The following is a 16,712-nucleotide window of genomic DNA, read 5'->3' as shown; positions in this document are numbered from 1 at the left end:
TTTTACCTAGTTGGGGTTATAAAATCCTAGGATCATTATTATCACAGCAAAATTGAGAAAGGCTGCAGGAGGGGAAATTGGGTGCTATCCCAGACAGAGAGAAGAATGAATTCTTGATTTATGAGAAAAACTGGAAGACATTTCTAAATGTTGTCAACCTATGTCCACCCAAACTTCTAGATTTCCTCGCTCAGAATCAGAAAAGCCCTGCGCTCTCACTTCTGGGAGCAATTACGTGTAGTTACTGCCCTCTTGGGGCCAACTTCAAGAGCTACATTTCTAACCTCAAATGGCCAAGGAGAAGGATGTACATGCACTTCTGTCGAGGGTCCCTGGTGCCGCAGCATCTACCTGTGTAACCGCATGTGCTCACATCATTTTACATCATTACCTACATTTACCATTCACTCACTGGAGGATCATGTGTGGAGGCCGGGCTATTCATGTTGTACACACACAAATATTATATAAAAGCCGTTTTAAATTTTGCTATGGAAGCTGTATGTAGAATCCTAGAATTGCTGCATGTGGAGACTCTCACTGGGAGAGGTCCTTGGGTGAGAGGCTCCTTTTCTGGCTCTGGTCGTCATCCAGATATAAAGCCAGATGTGTCCATTGCTCTTAGGGAACAAAATCAGGAACGTAAAGCAACTGTAGGTACTTCAGACAGAGACATTTGTGATTTTCTGAATAATATAAAAAGACAGTCTTGGGGCACCTGGGTGGCTCAGTCGGTTAAGCATCTGCCTTCGGCTCAGGTCATGATCCCGGGGTCCTGGGAGCAAACCCCAAGTCAGGCTCCCTGCTCAGCGGGGAGTCTGCTTCTCCCGCTCCTTCTGTCCCTCCCCTCCTTGTGCTCTCTCGTTCTTGAGCTATCTTAAATAAATAAATAAAATCTTAAAAAAAAGAAAAAAGCAGTCTCTTGTGGGAAATTGATATTGTCATCAGTGGAAGGAGATAGAAGAAGGAACCCCTGAGTCAGAAGGGAAAGATCTGTGGCCGGACCACAGCAGGCTGGGGACTAGGAAGGGGGTGGGCAGGGCCTGTGGAAGGGAAACGGGTTTACATCGCAGGCTGCGGTGTTCGATGCTATCATCTCGTTATGCTACCTCAGGCCTGGGGTGAAGGTTGAGAACACTACATACCTGCATAAATGGTACTTGAAGAACTCGTGGTGTCCTGTGTCCATGTCCAAGAAAGGGTTTCTCCAGAGGTTACCCAATGCCTCTGCAATTCTCAGAGAACAGCACACTTTCTACAGGTATTTTTTTTTTTTTTTTTTTTTATTATTTATTTGACAGAGAGAAAGTGAGAGCACAAGCCAGGAGACAGAGGGAGAAGCAGGCTCCTCGCTGAGCGGGGAGCCTGACATGGGACTCGATCCCAGGACTCTGGGATCATGACCTGAGCCGAAGGCAGCCGCTTAACCAACTGAGCCACTCAGGCGCCCCATACAGGTATTTTTTTTTTTTTTTTTTTAAGATTTTATTTATTTGACACAGAGAGAGCAACAGTGAGAGAGGGAACACAAGCAGGGGGAGTGGGAGAGGGAGAAGCAGGCTTCCCGCGGAGCAGGGAGCCTGATGTGGGGCTCGATCCCAGGACCCTGGGATCATGACCTGAGCCGAAGGCAGACGCCTAACGACTGAGCCACCCAGGCGCCCCCCCATACAGGTATTTTTAAAACAGATTCCACTCACTCGTTTTTGCACCTTTGCTGAAAATCAGTTGTCCGTGTATAAGTTAGTCCATTTCTGGAGTCTTTATTTTGTGCCATTGATTTTTCCGTCCTGTTGCCAATACCCCCTTATAATAATTTTACTATCTATGTGGGATATCCAAAATATAAAATATTAAAAATAACAACTCAGCAATGTTTTTAGATATTAAGATGAACACACAAAAATTGCATTTTTTTTTAATTTCAGGAAGACTCCAATAGAAAAAAAAATCTTGAAAAAAAAAAGTACAATTTCCAGTAACAAATAAACTACGATGTACCTAAGAGCATCTCACAAAAGATCAGTACTTTAAAGAGAAAATTTTAAAACTTTATTGAAAGATTTATAAGAAGATCTAAATAAATAAGAATATCTATGATACTTTTAATCAATAAAGATTCAATACAGTGAAAATGGCCACTTGTCAAATTAACCTATAAACTCCACGCAGAGCCTCAAAGGGCTTTCTGGAGTGCTCTTCAGGATGAGCCTAAGACCTGCATAAAAAAGTAAAGACAAAAATACTCCAAGTTTAAGAGATTTGTTAGGAAGGACCATCCCTACTAGATATCAACACTTACTATGAATACATGAGAATTGAAGCAATCTGATAGTGGCACAGAGAAAAATCAACTAATAAATAGAGAAGGTGAGAACAGGATCACGTGTCCATGAACATGGTCTACAATGAAGTGACATTACCCATCACAAGGAAAGAATAGGCAGCTCTAAGTGTTGGGACAAATGGCAATCTGTGGGGACAGATGATACGGAAGGAAGCCTTATCTCACATCATACAAAAATACATATATCAAATACCTAAATAGGAAGAGCGTGCTGCCGAGGAACTCACAGCAGAGTCTCTCACTGAGGTGGGGGAGGGCTTCTCAAATGAGGTACAAAAGGACAAGCCAGAGAGAAAAATCTGGTCACATGTAACTGCATGAAAGTTCTGAATCTTTTTGTGGGAAGAAACACACACACCAAAGTAAAAATACAAGCCCCAAATGGATAAAATATCTGCAATGTATAGAACTAATAGAAGTTTTGAATTCAGAACATATGAAGAACCACCTATTAATAAGGAAAAAGATAACCAGTCTGTCTGAAAAGTGAGCAAAAGATATGAATAAGCAATTTATTCACATGTCTGATAAACATTAAAAAGAAGATGTCTGGCCTCATTAGTAGTTAGTTGAGGCTGCCAGACCAAGTCTATGGAGTGGAAGACATAAGCCAAAGAACAAGAGAGAATGTTCATGGGCTGAGAATAACCCAGGGCGTGTGCAGGGAGCCCGAGTGCCCCCGTCAGTGGTCAGCCGACAGGCTCCAGTGACAGTGGTTTTTCCTGATGTTTTTCCTGCAGCCTGGTGACAACTGGAAAAACTACCTCCATGTGTAGCGTTCATAAGTGAAAACTCAAACTATTATCAGAACTATTTTCAAATTAACAAATCTGTCTGAAATACTTGGAGTGATAAAGTCACCCAAGTGCCCCCATCCTGTGGATGAAAGGAGGAAGGGGAGCTGACTTTGGCTGAGTCTCTACAATACGTAAACAGTCAGGTTAGCATGTTTCCCACTCGTAAGAATTCCATCTTATATAAGCCCCTTACATAATAACAATCGTGTTTTGATACATTTTACACACTGTATAAGAAAATAAAGGCTTGGCTGTTTCTCTGAAGATCTTCTTTTATCTTGTAAATGTAAAATTTGCATTTTACTCCAGAAGATCTGTTTACTTAAACTTTTGTTTATAAATATTTGTCATATGGTAACATGAAAGAAAACTCATTCGGATCTCTCTGGAAGCCCCGTGACTTCAGGGGTGCACATGCTAGTACTGCTCCCTGAGTGTGACTTATCACTGGCCGGCACCTGCCCATCCCCAGAGCGCTTTCACATGGTGCCTGGCAGATGGGGAGGAGAGCAACCTTCTTACCTCTGAGCTGGGGATGTGAATTCCTACCTTTCAGAGTTTGCTTGGAAAACAGGGCTGTAAATACTCAGCATGGTGTGCCTGAGACACACCAGTTTCATTGATTACAATCTTCCAGTTACTACAGATTAAATTTGGTATCTGAAATGGAATGACTGACCCAAGGCCACACAGACAGTAAAGGGAAGTACGAAGACATAAATCCAAGTCTTCTGAATCCAGGCCCTCTGCTTTTTCTATTGCCAACTACTTTTTTATTGTGCAAAAAAGTGTCAAATTGAGTAAGGGACAGGCAGGGCTAGGTAGGGAGAGATAGGTAGGGGCTATGGGATGAGGCTCACAGAAATCCCCAAAATGTTTCTAAGGAAACCAGAGATAAGGGAACAAACCAGACCACCCTGCCCTAAGGTATCAGAGGTGGGATCTTGTTCTAACAGTTACTTGTGACCAACAGAGCACTATCCGAGCCTAAAAAAAGGAAGTAACCCATTAAAAGTGTTATTACTAGTCCTTAGTGGTGCTATCAAAGGATTTAAGTTCCCTGGCTAGCCTTCAATAAAAGACCAACCCTAAAAGCCCTCAGGGGCAACCTATCAGGACCCCTCTCACTCCCAGGAGTTTTTTTCTGTATCCTTAATAAAACTATCACTTTACTCACTCTCCTTTGTCCGCAAGATTCAGTCTTCCACCTCGCTCTCCCACTTCAAAATGATTCCCTGTATTAAAAAAATTAAAAAGCTGGTGCTATTGGCTTTGATTTGGAAGGAACCCGTCCCCCCCCCCATATCTGGCCCTCTTCAAATTCTGATATTAGCCATTTATTTTTTTTTTGATGGGTACAAAGATGTTTATTCTCATTCAGAGAGGTACAAAGTAAGACAACAATGAGTTCATCACTTGTCACACTTTCAGTTTTAAAGACTGTATATAAAAGTTTTATAATATCAAGTTTGGGTTAGGATATGACGAAACGGGACTCAGACACTACCGATCAGCATATAAATTAAGATTGTATGTATATTGGAGCATGATTCGGTAGTACTGTCAAAATGTACTTTGAAAATATATGACCCAATAAAATCATTTCTGATACTTTAAATAATGATAGATTGCATACATGTATTTATATAAACATGAACGTATGTTTAAGGATGTTCATGTTTGCAAATATGCAGTGTATCTCTAGAAAACACATATGATTCAAAAATAAATATGTGAATACTTTCTGACAGTTTTTGATCCTCATAAACACTTAACGAATATAAAAAAGAGTCAAAGTACTGAGAAAGGATTGACTTGTGAAGTTACTTCTTTGAAAAGAGCAGTTACTCTTTTCGCCTCACACCTAATAAAAGGCTTTTTCTTGAGACCCCATTTCCTGGGGTCTGGTAATCTAGTGAGATCGGGCTGATTGACTACCTTGCAGTGGTCATGCCAACAGAATACTGCTGTGCCCTCAAGGGCCCGTGGGGTCCTAAACTCTCCGAGATCATTATTAGCCATTCTTTTCTTTGCCTGAACCATCAGCTTTCCACCTCACTCTATTTAGAGTTCAGCACACTTGTCCCCTACTAAACTCAACCTCCCCTGAGTGAAAAGGAGTTTGGCTCAGGATATATCAGTAACAGAGACCATCCAATGTGGCAGGAAGTCATGGTGATTTAGGATGTAGAATTCAGGGTCAGGTGGAAATCGGGGCCAGGCTTCAAGCCATCTGACCTTTCACGGAAGGATCTTACTTAGCAGCAGGTGTCTGAGAATACGGGCTGGGGGTGAGGGGGTTGGAGTGGAGGACTTGCCAAACAAGTTAAGCTTCGGAGACTCTCACTCTCAGGAGGATGAAACGTCCAGCATGGAAACAGAGGCAGGCACTCTGTGGTACAAACCCAGGCAATTCAGAGAGAGGAGGTCTAGGGAGGGAGAAGAAAATGTCCACAGTTACACGAGTCTCACTGGTTCTATGGCAGCAAGACAAATTTTAGACTCCTTTGCGAGCTGGGTTCTTCATGATACCGGCCAGGATGGGCTTAGAAATTCAGTGGGTTTCAGCACCTGGAGCAAATGACAATAACAAAGGGGCTGGAATTTGAAAGTGAACATCAGTCTTTAGTTTCAGTGATTGAGCTGAATAATATTCTCTCCAACCTTTAAGTCTGGCTTTTATTACTCACACATACACTCACACACATGCAATCATTTGCCTGTTTCTGCAAGCTTGGAAGAGAGGCTCATTTCTCCATTTTTTAATTCAACAAATATTTAACACATACCATATATATGATATTTTTTTGGGCACCATGAATAAACAAACGAGCAAAAGAGACAAGAGAGAATCTCTGCTTACAAATGAGCTTCTTTGCTGGGAAGAGAAACTGAAAATAAACACATGAACAAATATGTAAAAATACCTTGGATGGTGCTAAGTCCATGGGGGGAAGTGAAGGAGGGGCAGGCAGAGGGTGCAGAAATGGGGTGCAGTTGATAACCTACAGTGCTAGTTAAAGGTGGGGACCAGAGAGTGAAACAGCAAAAAGTAAGGAGAGGACTCGGGAAAGGAGGGTAAGCCCACAGCTTCACAGGGAACGGGGCTCCGGAGGAGAGACCAGAAAGTGCAGGGACCTGGGACAAGGGTGTCTCCGGAGCATTCCAGGGTTGTTAAATCAGTGTGGACAGGAGGGACAGGGGAAGAACAGATGGAGACAAACGCAGAGAGGAAGAGTTAGACCAGATCATGTAAGGCCCCATAGGCAACTTGCTCTCTGAGTGAAATTAGATGTTTCTGAGCAGAGAAGTGGAGTATAAGATAGGCATTTTCGGTACCTCCGTCTGGCTGCCTGATGGAGCATGTGCTGAAGGGCAGCAGGGACGGATGGAGCAGCACGGCCAGTTCGGAGGCTGTCGGGATGCAGGTGAGAGACAAAGGTGCCCGGTCCAGGAGCGGGGCAGTGGATATATAAGGAGCGGTGGGTTTTATATGTATTTGATTTGTACCCAGTGGGATCTGCTGATAGGTTGGATATGGAGTGTCAAAGAGGAGTGAAGAAAAACACCCAGATTTTCAGACCGAGCACCCAGAAGAATCAAGTCACTCTTGATGGTTGGAAGGATGTCAGAGGAGCAGGTGTTGGGGGTTGTTCAGGAACTTGGGTTTGGAAATGTACACTTTGAGATGCCTATTAGGGCTTCAGGACCGTATTGCAGGTGCGCAGGCAGAGTTCCAGAGAGAATGCTGGTCTGGAGAGAGCAGTTTGGGAGTCATTAGCATACGGGGAGCAGCAGGTAAAGCCCAGCCCCGGGCCACTCGGGCGTTCAGAGCGTGAGGGGCGAAGGCTGACCAGCCCCAGGGACGGTAAGAGAGCAGCTGGGGAGGGAGGATGAAATCCAGCACAGAGGTGTTAAGATAGTTCTTAAGGAGATAAAGGGATCAACTGGGTCACGTGTTTCTGATGGGCCAGGCCAGGGGAGGCCGGCAGGAATGCCCCCTTAGCCGCTTGGTCTCCCTGGTGCCATGAGCAAGGGCAGATTTGACGGAGAGACGAGGGAGCCTGTGAGCAAAGCCAGTGCTGTGGCTGCAACGGGCCAGAGAACGTGCTGGGGCAGGAGGGAGGTGCGGGCGCGACAGGGTCTTCTGATGTCTGCTGGCTTTTCCAACCCTGGAGAAATGACAGCTTGTTTTCACGCTGATGGGGATGTCCAGGCAGGGGGAGAAAATCGGTGACGCGTAAGAACAAATGCAAGTTGCTTCAGGAAGTGCTGCCTTCTTAGAAGCGTTTCTGTTGGAGACACGCCCTGCGTAACGAAGGAGGCCCACCCGGCCTTTCCCGCGTGGCACCGGCTCTGAAGGAGCAGCGCCCCCCTTCCTCACGCCGGGATTTCTGAGCCCCGAGGATCTCAGGCTGTTAACCTGCTCCCAACGGCTGACAGCAATATGGTCAGACAGACACAGACCCAAATCCTGGTTCTGCCATTTACATCTATGTGTCACATCCGGAAAATCACAACCTTCCGAAGAAAAGTGTCTATATCCTCAACTCTAAAACGGGGAAAATGCTGTCAATCCGCCCTGAAGGACACTGTTAGAACAAGATGAGTCCATGCGAGTAAATTAAAAGCCTCTACTCAAGCCTTGCAAAGAACAGCCCTTCCAAGCTAGCTGTCAGTACACAGTGCGCTGGGAGTAGGTACATAGCAGCAATATTTTGTGGCAAATAGCAGTTTTACCTGGGATGGGATTTACCTGGGATGGGAGGTGGGAACCTGGACCCAAAACTTGAAAGAGAATGTGGGTGGATATCCATTAAAAATGCTTTCCCAAGGACGGAGACAAGCGAAGTACGGGGAGGTGGGTGCGCGGGGTGGGGATGGAGAGGATTTCCTGGCTGGAAGGGCACATGGCTCACGAGCGACAAAGAAATGGTGCGCCCTTAAGTCACGCCAGAGCAGCCGTGGGCCTGGGGTCAGGAAGACCAGACCTGGCACTGTGTGCCAACTGACATTCTTTATCGAGAGATCCCCAAGTGCTATTGATGAGGGAGCAGAAGGCAAGCTGAGGACAAAGCACAAGCTGACACCCGCCCCCCCCACCCCAACTCCCAGGTGGGATCTGTGTGACATTCCTCAGGCATCCTGAGGTCTGCTAAGGGAAGGAAAAACAAATGGTTAACTTACAGAGATCACAGTCCAGCAAGACACGAGTCTCCCTCAGTTACAAAATGTCTTAATGATTTACAAGAAAAAAAGCATTATTATCAATAACCTAATTTCCAGAAGGAAACTCCCACTGTCTTCATGTTAATACTTTATGAGAGGGAAAAACAACACCAACTTGACAATGGCAAGGCCGCTAATACCTTGTAGGTCCTCTTTAGCATACAAACATTCTTTTGAAAACCTTCCTTTTTCCTTACCTCCAACTCCCAAGTATATAATCAGCCACCCCTCACAACCCCGGGGGGCAGCCATTCTTTCTGCCCACGGGTCCTGTCCCCAGGCTTTTATAAAACTTCCATTCTGCACCAAAGACGCCTCAAGAATTCTTCCTTGGCCGTTGGCTCGGGACCTCACCCCACCAAACCTCACCTATATTCCAAAACCACATCACTATGTGGGGCTTACGCCATGTAAACTGGGCCACCACCCCATAAGGCAGGGTGGGGACCCCACCAGGGGACCTGTGGCATAAAGAACCATGTCACAAATCAGCCGAAGGGAAACTGCCAGGGAGGCTAAAGCTTACGAGGGACAACACAGGCTCAGAGACACTGCGTAAAGTGACAGTAAAACGGAAGTAAATCCATGCTTTCAAGCCGATGCCCACCAGACATGGGCATCGGCTAGCACTCAGCTCAACTCTCCACCAGAGGGGCAGCAAAGGTCTCAAAGTGTGCAAGATTCTACTGCAAACCACGGATCTACTCTGACAAATTTTTATTTTATTAAAAAAAATTTTTTTTTGCACAATGTGATTTTTTAAAGGGTGTAAAATGTGATCATTTAACGCACATATACAAAGCAGCGTTATTAGAAACTATTGACCTCTCTGATCATGGGGACACCTGAAGGACAGTCAAGCCCAAACTCAGAGAAACCCACTGATGTAGGAAAGAATGTTAGGGTTCAAAGCCGACGGCCAAGAAAGAATTCTTGAGACATCTATGGTACAAAAAGATGGTTTTATTAAAGCACGGGGCAGGACTTGTGGGCAGAAAGAACTGCACTGGGGTCATGAGGAGTGGCCCAGTATATACTTTCAAGTCGGAAGGGGTTTAGGGATAGTGTAAGCCACCCAGGTATTTTGGAAACAAGGTTCCCAGGATCCTGAGGGGGCTAGCTATTGTTAGGAAAGGTCATTTATTACTGTTTAGTAGAAACTCAGTCATGAGACCCTTCAGATGTATATCGGTGGGTCATATGCTTGGGGGTTGATTGCCAACATGTATCTCCGGGGGTAGAGATAGAGGAAATTTCCAAAAGAATTTTTATATGTTAAAGTAGGCTTGCAGGATCCTGGGGAGGGGGGGGTGTCGGGGGTTGGGCTAGGATTGCTTTTTGCCCTTAGCAAAGTGTCAACATCGAGGCAGTTGAGTCCCTAGAGGAAGGTCACTCTGCCTGTTTCGAGGACTTGTCAATGGGCTGTAGGGAGTAAGGAAATTTAATAACTTCTCTTCTGCCTTTGTTCCCCACATCACCTACCACTGTGCCTCTATCATCATCTCACCTGCCCCCGACCCGCAAGGATGCTGCAAACTGGGCACCAAAGTGGATGAACAAGCTCCGTGCTTGTGTCCAGACCTGCCTGCCCTTAAACCTGAAACTTGTAGTCCTAACGCCATGTCCAGAGCAGGCATTTGACCTTGTAATTGCTGCTGTCCCCTAAAAGCCAGGCGCATCTGAAGCCAGGTGCCTCAACAAGCCGGAAGCCCCGTGTGGAGCCTGGTTGTCTTGGCGATAACTTGCCGGTCCAGCCTCACTGGGGACGAAGGAACTGGCAAGCCTGTGCCCCGTGAGTGTGATTCTGGGCTGCCAGAAGAATGGCCAGCTTGACTTCTGAATGCAGAGGTGAACTTCTATATGTGAATTATTTAAAAGACATTGGCCACCCGTAAACATGACACGTGTCTGCTATAAACACATTCAAAGAGATAAGGCGTCAAGAATCACTCTCAGGTTTCTGGCTCAGGAAAGCCAGTGAATGATGGGGTCATTGCAGAGAAAGGGGGTGTGCAGGAGTCCCTGGGGGTGGGGGGAGCGAGCGGCTTCAGTGCTGGAAGCCTCGGGTTTAAGGGCCCTGTGAGGTGTGTAATTGGAGATGCTTCAATGTATCCACGAGCCTGGAGCTGAGATGAAAGGTCGGGACTCCAGGTGATGACATGGGCAGTGTCAGAATACAGATGGTCGTCAGTGGTGTAGAGCCGGGTGAGCTCACCAGGACTGCGCTCGCCGAGTGAGGGGAGGGCCGGCCTAGGAGCCACTGGACCTGGGACAGTTTGCAGTGGGGCCGAAGAAGAAGAGTCGGCCAGGGGGACTTCCAGAGAAACACCAGAGCGGACAGCAAAAGGAGCAGGGGCTGGGGGAGTCCTGGAAGGAAAACAGTATGGAGGTTCCTCAAAAAGTTGAAAATAGAGCTACCATATGATCCAGCAATTGCACTACTGGGTATTTACCCCTAAGATACAAATGTAGGGATCCAAAGGGGTATGTGCACCCTGATGTTTATAGCAGCAATTTCCACAATAGCCAAACTGTGGAAAGAGCCAAAATGTCCACTGACAGATGAATGGATAAAGAAGAGGTGGTATATATATACAATGGAATATTATGCAGCCATCAAGAGGAATGAGATCTTGCCATTTGCAACGACGTGGATGGAACTGGAGGGTGTTATGCTGAGTGAAATAAGTCAATCAGAGAAAGACATGTATCATATGACCTCACTGATATGAGGAATTCTTAATCTCAGGAAACAGAGGGTTGCTGGAGTGGTGGGGGTGGGAGGGATGGGGTGGCTGGGTGATAGACATTGGGGAGGGTATGTGTTTATGGTGAGTGCTGTGAATTGTGCAAGACTGTTGAATCACAGACCTGTATCTCTGAAACAAATAATACATTAGATGTTAAAAAAAAAAAAGAAGATAACAGGAAGGGAAAAATAAAGAGGGCGGAAATTGGAGGGGGAGATGAACCACGAGAGACTATGGACTCTGAAAAACAAACTGAGGGTTCTAGAGTGGAGGGGTGGGGGGATGGGTTAGCCTGGTGATGGGTATTAAAGAGGGCACGTTCTGCATGGAGCACTGGGTGTTATATACAAACAATGAATCATGGAACACCACATCAAAAACTAATGATGTAATGTATGGTGATTAACATAACATAATAATAATAAAAAAAAAAGGCCAGACAGAGTTTCAAGAGGATGAGGTTCAGACCTAGCAAATCCTTCCAGGAAAGAGTCACTAGAGAATTGTTCATTTCCTCCGAATGTCACCCCTCCTGCCATGATTCCGTCTGGTTGGCTCTGTTGACTGGACCTCACGACGTTCTGACGCAGAGCCAGGCAAGGACAGCGTGGGTGAGGCAGTGATGGGCCTGCGAGCAGATCCTAAAGCTTTCCCAGCACCTGGACCACGTACACGTTTGCATATGTTCTCAGTGCCTCTTCCTCACGAGCACGGGCCCTTTGCTGGGGGTATGTGGTCTCCACCTTATCTCAGTGCCCTGTGGTCAGGCCTTTCCCCGCGTCGCTCGGCCCCGGTGCGCCAAGCTCCAGGCCACTCAGCACCCCTGGCCCTTCACCCTCCCGCATTGCACAAATTCCCAATCACTTCTTCATAGTTCACTTTCTCCAAAAGTATTTTCAAATCCTGCCGGCCTCAGTCTGGGTTGTGTGCTAAGTCCGGGTTCATGCCGTCACACCCAGGACGGTCCTGTGCTTCTTTAGCACACGGGCTCTGGCACACGCTGTGGGGGTTCAAAGCCCTGCCCCTCCCACTGTGTGACCTCGGGCCCGTCTCTTAACCCGTCCAAGGCCGAGAGCGCCGAATCCCCAGGGTATTGCAGGAGGTGATGCATTTAAAGCACTGAGAAGAGTAACAGAGAGAAGGCACTCCACAACCGCTCTCCACTTCTATGAATATCTGCATTATCACTGCCATCATATGGATTTATGAGGCCCCATGTCTTGTCCACCTCATCCACCAAAATGTAAACTCTGTAGGGGCAGAAACTAAATCTATCATGTTGAGAAACAAAAGTAAAAAATCAGCACAGGGGCTGGAATATAGTAAGACTACAATGCAAATTTGTTAAATATTCATTTCTCATGTACTGCGAATAAAAAAGAATTCACCCAAATGACCAAGACTCCCACCACCCTGCCGGCCTAAAACTCAGGGTGTGCATGCACATGTTCACGCTGCCCATTTCCCTCCAGACATGGGATGAAAACCCAACCTCAGCGTCTCGTGCATCAGCGATGAGCCTCTCCGTACCTTCGCCTCCTGCCCCTGCCGCTGGAGCCTCCATTCTCGAAGTCAGCAAGCCTCCAGCCCCACGCTTCCCGCCTCCTGGGCCCCCACAGCCGGCCGACGTCACTGAGGTGGGGGGAGGGGAGGGATGACGGCAGCCAGGCGACGCTGTGATGAAAAATCGAGATGATCAACATACCTGACGCTAAGTTACCCTTTAAACGCCCCCACCGGGAAGGCCCCCTCCCGCCCCAGAAGGCACCAAACTCGCGCTGAGCTGCGGGAGGGGCCCTGACATAAGAACAGGGGTGGGGGGGGGACCAGAACGGCGATTTGGGTATTTAAATCCCAACATTTGTATTAATCGTGTGTTAATGGATTTTTAATGATGATCATCTGTCACACCATGTGTGTTATGAAAGGCAACCCCAGGCTTCTCCTTCCTTCTGGAGAGCTCAGTTTTGAATTTCACCGTGACAAGCTGCACGGTCGGGGAGATTTCTGCAGCGCCAAACAGCTCTTTGATCCCTCAGATTTTCTGCATCATCAGAAATTTCCCCTATTTCTCATTTCCCAGGGCAGCTGAGGGAAAATACCAATGGTGCAAAGTAGGAGGGCAGCCTGCGATGAGCCGGGAGAGCGGGACACGGGGACACCAGGCGGGCAGGAAGGGGGAGGGGACAGACAGCCCAGGGTCACTTTGACCGACCGTCGGGGGTGATGGCATTGGCTGGATGGCGTCGCGTCTGTGTACAGGGGACCCAGAAGTTGTGTCTCTGAGGCCTGGATCGCCCGTCATCGCCTGGCCATCGCACGTGGCCAGGACCTTCCTTCATGGGTGGAGGCCTGCAGGCTCCAGGAGCCTCGTGAGTCACTTGGGCCTGGGTCTGGGCATGACCTACAGCTTCGGCCTGGTTTTCCCAATTAAATCCAAAGCACACGCCCCCGAGGAGGCCGATGGTGTTCTTCCACCAGGCCCCGACGTCCGAGACACGGTGCTGTCCGCTTTTCCCTGCGTATGGATGGCTCAAAGTAGCTGTTCTTAAGTCTATCTCCATTCTCGAGCTGGGCCTTAGTCCGTCATCCGACCCACTCTGTCTCCCTTTCCTCCTCCGTCTTTTAGTCAAAGAAAACACGGTGTCCTTGTTAAGAAAGTCTGCGGAGGACCGTCCCGCGTTCCAGGCGCACAAGGTCTGTGCAGCTGCTCCCGGCCGGGGTGACCCGCTGTTTCTGAGCCACTCGCGCAGGTGCTTACAAGTACGCTTGCCATAAAGATTGCTAGTGCCTAGTAAGCAGTAGAACCGTCCCCGTCTTATAGATGAGGGAGGAGAGGGTTGGGGTGTTCTGTGAAGGGTGGTGCAAACAGGGTCTGATCTCCAGCCTGCGAAGCCGAGCCCGGCCCCTAAAGGTGACACAACGCTGCCGCCCGGTGGCAACGTGCAGAACTACACCTCTAACCAACAAGAACCGGCCGCTAAGAGGAGGTAGGAGACACACAGGCATGTCTTGCTTCCCGAGGCTCCTATTTTGGGTTGTTTGTCCAGCCCCCCTACAGCCTGGCTTCCCTACTCAGTCTATCTGGTCCTTCCTTAAGAAGGCATTTCCTAGTTTCATCCCTTTGCTGTCAGGACAGCTGAAATGCAACACAAAACACAGGGCCACTCAGCTTGGTTCTTTACATTCTGTAGCAGCCCAAACAAAGGCATTTCCCTGATCCCCCAAATCCCAAGATCCCAACTGCGACTGTCTGGAGGCTGCAGAGCACCAGCCGGGTGCCGGAGCCCCCACCTGCAGCCCTCAGTCTGGCTGCCGCCCGGAGAGCAGAACAAGGCTGCCAGCGCAAGGGTGCATCTTCCCTGGAGACAGCCTGCAGCCAGGGCTCCAGCAGAGCCTCACGGTCCCAGCCCCCTCACTTGGTTGGGGACAATTGCAGGCCACCCCTGGGACCTCAGGAGATTGGCTGAGGCCCCCCACTCCCATGTCCACCTTCACCCTCTGCTGGGTCTGCCCCGCATCTCCTTTCAGGGGCTCCTGAGCCCCCCCCCCCACAGGCCTCGTCTGCTTCTTGGGGGGCAACCTAAGACAACACTCAGCCCCCACATCAGGCGTGTTTACAAATGCTGCCCCTTTAAATGGAGCCCAGGAGTGCCGCAGGAAGGTGTTTGCCAGAAGAGCACCTGCCAGAAGGTAGAAAGAACTCACCAACTGGAAGCCAGGCAAGGAGCCCTTCCCCTGCGCCCCCGGGAGGGTGCTGTGGCCTCGCACTTCAGTACTTTGTCGTGGCCGTTGTGCCCCTTGAATTCTCTGACCTCCAGTTATTTCATATCCAAATAAAAAGCTTTCCTTAGGGATGCTCTATGAGCACTCTAGGCCGAGTCCAAAACTTTACCTTAAATCTTCATAGTGAAAACTCTCATTGTCTTTCCTACAAGGTCGTGTGGAGGTTACTTGTTCGTTTTGTTTTTGCTGTGAGCTGAGTATCTGGTGTTCTCAGGTATGACGAGGCTTGGGGTCTTCCCACGAGTGTAAGCATCAGACACGGGTAAGTCATGGTGCGCCCCGAGGAAACCCCTGGGTCGGTGAGTTTTGATCCCCTTTTGGGGTAAAGCTGTCTCTTCAGTGGATGCTGAAAATGTTCACTAGGAAACACTCTGCTTAACGATGTTAGCGTGAAGGGTCTCGGCCTCAAAGACTCAAGCTCTTCTGGAGTAACCTCCCATGACCTTCCTTCCCTCTAGTTTCTTCTTCAAGTGCAAACACAGGCTGTGAGAGTAGGAAAGATGAATCAGCTGAGTGAGAAATCTCAGTCCAAAGCTTTATGGAACTCGGCTCATGAGGTCCTCCTCTGCCCTAGGAGGGCAGAAAAAAAAAATCAGGAAAAGATAAAAGTAATGTAAATAATACAGTTGAAAAAATGTGTAAGTTTTCCACGTTCAGCCATTGTCGGTCTCACAAGCATGGAGGACAGGACTTCAGTGGGATTTTTACTGTGTGTGGCTTCAGGACCCTGAAAAGAGCAGGGCGGAGTCAGCACACAGTGACACACTTATCACACGGGCCTGGGGGGACCCCGTCTTTCCATTCTCATATTATAGGCTGGGCTCCTTCCCACTGTTCCCTCTGGGGGAGGGGAGGAGGAGCTCCTGTGACTCCTGAAGACTCACAGTCACGAGACCACCCTTTATGCTTGAGGGCAGACAGCCTGTCGCTGAGGACAATGAAGAAGAGGATACACGTACAAGATACCAGCATCACATGCATCCTCATTATCTCTTTCCAGGGCGCAATCTGGAGGAAAGCCTGAATCAAAGCAATCAGCTCAGGGATTTCCTCTCCAGATACCTTTTTCATTTGGAAAGTAATTTAGGAGGGCTGCAATGTCAAGGACGTGTTCACAAATGGTGTGTGTGTGTGTGTGTGTGTGTGTGTGTGTTCATCAAAATACCTGTGATTTCCAAACCAAAAGAAGTGGTTTTGTCCCTCTCCATTGAAAAGTTCGTCTTAAAGAGGTGGACATTTAAACCCATCTCGTCTATAAAAATGTTCTGTCACGAAGGGGGCGTTGAGGACACGTGAGACACGGAACAGAAAGCGAATGGTGTCCTTGGAGTTTTGCAAGGTAACAGGGGCAGAGGAAGCAAAGAAGGAGCTTTGTCCAAAGACACACACGCCCTCACGAGAGCCCTGTTTCTAGTTCACAAACCAAGGAAGGAAATGATCGGCGTGAAATCCTTCGATTAGTGTGGCTCTTACAGTGAATTAAAGATTCTCGGAAAGGGAGAGAAAATGGTCATGACCTGGCAATGCACATACATTCGTATGTAACCTAGGAAGCACACGTGTGAACTCAGACTTACATAAGTGGCTATTCGTCCTAACCCAAGTTGAACAGTTAAAAAAGAAAACATCACCTGCAGAACTAAGAGTCCAGCCACCAAAATGTCACTGAAGAGGAACGTGAAACAGGGACCAGTGTACCACGTGGTGCTACCTGAGCAGTCCGTCGCCACCTACCGTGCGCGAGCTGACCTACGTGCCAGGCAGGTGTCTGCTGCAAGCGTTTGACGGCACAGAAAGCTTCCG

At 48.0% G+C, this 16,712-nt stretch overlaps 1 long non-coding RNA gene across 1 annotated transcript; it reads right to left on the bottom strand.

The window, feature by feature from the left end:
* Positions 1 to 4,894: 4,894 nt before the first annotated feature.
* On the bottom strand, positions 4,895 to 15,659 carry LOC118521319 (uncharacterized). The gene is made up of 3 exons (XR_004910105.2): positions 14,832 to 15,659; positions 12,654 to 12,797; positions 4,895 to 5,573 (listed from the first exon to the last, which is right to left on the bottom strand). It is a non-coding gene; the product is annotated as an uncharacterized LOC118521319 (long non-coding RNA).
* Positions 15,660 to 16,712: the final 1,053 nt, after the last annotated feature.

The sequence above is a fragment of the Halichoerus grypus genome, chromosome 7 (assembly GCF_964656455.1).
Source record: "Halichoerus grypus chromosome 7, mHalGry1.hap1.1, whole genome shotgun sequence".
NCBI lineage: Eukaryota > Metazoa > Chordata > Mammalia > Carnivora > Phocidae > Halichoerus > Halichoerus grypus.
Note: the sequence above shows the minus strand (reverse complement) of the source record. Positions and strands in the feature narration are given on the sequence as shown.